At 37.8% G+C, this 3,649-nt stretch overlaps 1 long non-coding RNA gene across 1 annotated transcript; it reads right to left on the minus strand.

The window, feature by feature from the left end:
* Window positions 1-1,075: 1,075 nt before the first annotated feature.
* Window positions 1,076-3,029, minus strand: LOC112219799. The gene is made up of 3 exons (XR_002948790.2): window positions 2,780-3,029; window positions 1,736-1,948; window positions 1,076-1,485 (listed from the first exon to the last, which is right to left on the minus strand). It is a non-coding gene; the product is annotated as an uncharacterized LOC112219799 (long non-coding RNA).
* Between the last annotated feature and the right edge of the window lie 620 nt (window positions 3,030-3,649).

Genomic DNA, 3,649 nt, shown 5'->3' on the forward strand with positions numbered 1-3,649 from the left:
TTGAGGACATTATCAGGTTTATACAACGGGTTACCAACATATTCAAATAATGATTGACATATTATCATTAAAAATGTTATTTTGATTAATTTATTCATACTATTTCATCCTTCCACAGGATATAGTCCCGACACAGATCTAGGATTGCGAGAGTCTTTCAGTCTTTTTGTTCTGCATCTATGGACACGACCCAGTCGTTCGTTCTAAATGTTTCATTGCCATACTGGCTGGCAACGTTCTTATCCCTTGCTTGCTAGCTAGCCAACTACAACTAACTTACAGTCACGTCAACCTTTTTTCAATTGACATTCTTTTGTATATATCGATCAAAATTATGTCAGCTGAATCATGATTTCGACTGGCTGAGAAATGCTGTCTGGCTGTCTGTCTCGTCCTGACTCACGACACGTTCATTACTATGGGACAGCAGGAGATCGAATTTGAATATTGAAGCAATGTTGCAAATGTCGACGACACAGACAGCAAGGTTTATACAAATCTCCGCTGTTGAAAACTAAATGTTAGCCTAAAAGAAAGAAATGTCTAGATGCTTTTTATAGTGGAGATCAAGTTTATAAATGACCTGGCTGGGCTGATGAGACAATTGATAGCGCAGTCAGATGGAACAGAGTAAATAAAGCATTTTAACTTCATAGATTTAGCCGGTGGAAACTTGTGGAATCGACACCGGCTGGAATGCAGTTTTAACCAATCAGAATTCAGGATTAGACCCAACCATTGTATAATCATGTACAACCAGTACAATCATGTCAAAATGTGACATCATTTGGTAATTTTTGACATTTAAATTCACTGTAAAAAGAGCCAGCTCTCGTCTGCTTCTACTCATTAAATACAATCAATGAAGATGACTTTTGAAACTGCAGTAAAAACAATGTATTTACCCTTTATTAAATAACTAAGTCATCATATTGAGACCTAGGTCTCTTTTACAAATTCACCCTGTATATATAACATAAATAAACACATTATACCCAAACTATATATACACTGAGTGTACAAAACATTAAGAACACCTGTTCTTTCCATGACAGACTGACCAGGTGAATCCAGGTGAAAGCTATGATCCTTTATTGATGCCACTTGTTAAATGCACTTCAATCAGTGTAGACGATGAGGAAAAAACAGATTAAAGAAGAATTTTTAAGCCTTGAGACATGGATTGTGTATGTACGCCATTCAGAGGGAGAATGGGAAAAACTAAAGGTTTATATGGGAAAAACAAAAGATAAGTGCATTTAAACAGGGTACGGTAATAGATGTCAGGCACACCAGTTTGTGTCAAGAACTGCAACGCTGCTGGATTTTTCATGCTCAAAAGTTTCCCATGTGTATCAAGAATGGTCCACCACCCAAAGGACATCCAGTCAACTTGACACATCTGTGGGAAGCATTGGAGTCACCATAGGACAGCATCCCTTTCCACAACTTGTAGAGTCCATGCCCCGACGAATTGAGGTTGTTCTGAGGGTGAAAGAATGGGGTGGGGGGGTCCTTAATGTGTTGTACACTCACTGTATATACACATTAAAAAATAAAAACACAGTCATCGGAAGTACAAATAAAACATGACAAATCCCCCAGAAAAACAGATATATTCCTACAAAAATATGTGCCCAAACAATACTTTAAATTTCTCAAACAGCACCAGAACATCAAGTTAAAATGTAGTTTCAGTTTTGTTCCAGTACATTAAAACTAAAAGCAGATCTACCTTGCTCGGTGGAGACCCTAGGAACCTCAGGAGTTAACCAATCTTGTGAACGGGTTAGGCAACTCAGGTGTGTATACTTCAACAGCAAAATTAGATAAGACAGATGTTAATGAAGTGGGGCCTTGTAAACAAAAAGGGAGTGATGTAGACATCTATGGGTCTTTAGCAAGTTCCAGCCAACCAGGTTGCAGTGATTAGTCTCAGAACTGTCACCTGTAACAAAATGAAGGGCACTATGGTAGATGGCATCCAAAGGTTTAAGAGTAGTAGCAGAATAAATCATATCAAAATAATCAAGAACAGACATAAAGGTTGACTGAATAATCTGCCTCCTACTGCTTAGAGAAAGGCACCATCTGTTTCTGTAGAAGAAGTCAACTTTAAATCTTAGCTTCTTAACCAGCTCATCTCTATGTTTTCTAAACGTCAAATCCACATCAATGCAAATGCCTAAGTATTTATATGCAGGAACACATTATATTGGAGAATCATCTAATGAGTGAAAATGTAGTTCATCTGAAACATTCTTACAAGAGTTTGAAAACAACAAGTTCTAAAACAGCAAGAGATTCCTGAATAGCTCTAAAATCTGACTGTAGTTTTGACACAGATCAGTCTGGGCAATAGCATATCATATCATCTGCATATAGATTAAGTTTACAATTTGTAACAGATTGACCAATGGTGTTTATATATAAATAGTGAAGAGAACAGGTACCAAAATTGACCCCTGTGGTACACCTTTATGTACTTCAAGAAATTCAGACTTAACGCGATGGCCTGAGTTCTGTCACTAAGATAATCATGAAACCATGAGCAGGTGTCAGAGCTCAGGTTTATCAAGGACAACTTATTCAATAAAATAGCATGATCAACAGGTCCACAAACAAAGCCGCACGTTTAATTTGAGTGTCTAAAGCATTGACAGGATCATTAACAACTAAAGTTGTTGCTGTAATAGTACTATGCTCAGGCCTAAACCCAGATTGGTTTACATTCAAAATATATTTCTCAGATAAATAAAGAGCAAATGTATACATTTACCAAGGATTCGAGAATCTTCGCTAGAAAAGGAAGCCTTGAAATGGGGCGATGATGATGAAGATCTCTACTGTCCCCGTCCTTATGAAGTGGCAGCACAAGATGATTTCCATACTTTTGGAATATTTCCTGATAAAGTTAAATAATAAATGTGTGTTTGGGGGGGTCAATGTCAATTGTCCGGTGCTGATTTTATGAATTGTTCAGCAGTCTTATGGCTTGGGGGTAGAAGCTGTTGAGGAGCCTTTTGGTCCTAGACTTGGTGTTCCAGTATAGCTTGCCGAGCGGTAGCAGAGAAAACAGTCTATAACTTGGGTGACTGGAGTCTCTAACCATTTTATGGGCTTTCCTCTGACACCGTTTGGAAATTGCTCCCAAGGATGAACCAGACTTGTGGAGGTCTCCATTTTGTTTTCTGAGGTCTTGGCTGATTTATTTTGATTTTCCCATGATGTCAAGCAAAGAGGCACTGACTTTGAAGGTAGGCCTTGAAATACATCCACAGGTACACCTCCAATTGACTCAAATGATGTCAATTAGCCTATCAGAAGCTTCTAAAGCCATGACATCATTTTCTGGAATTTTCCAAGCTGTTAAAGGCACAGTCAACTTAGTGTATGTAAACTTCTGACCCACTGGAATTGTGATACAGTGAATTATAAGTGAAATAATCTGTTTGTAAACAATTGTTGGAAAAATTACTTGTGTCATGCACAAAGTAGATGTTCTAACCAACTTGCCAAAACTATAGCTTGTTTTAACAAGAAATTTGTAGAGTGGTTGAAAAACGAGTTTTAATGACTCCAACATAAGTGTATGTAAACTTCCGACTTCAACTGTAGGTGTTCCTTTGTCCAGGTGAGAAAGAACATT

Source organism: Oncorhynchus tshawytscha, linkage group LG20, assembly GCF_018296145.1.
Source record: "Oncorhynchus tshawytscha isolate Ot180627B linkage group LG20, Otsh_v2.0, whole genome shotgun sequence".
Taxonomy (NCBI): domain Eukaryota; kingdom Metazoa; phylum Chordata; class Actinopteri; order Salmoniformes; family Salmonidae; genus Oncorhynchus; species Oncorhynchus tshawytscha.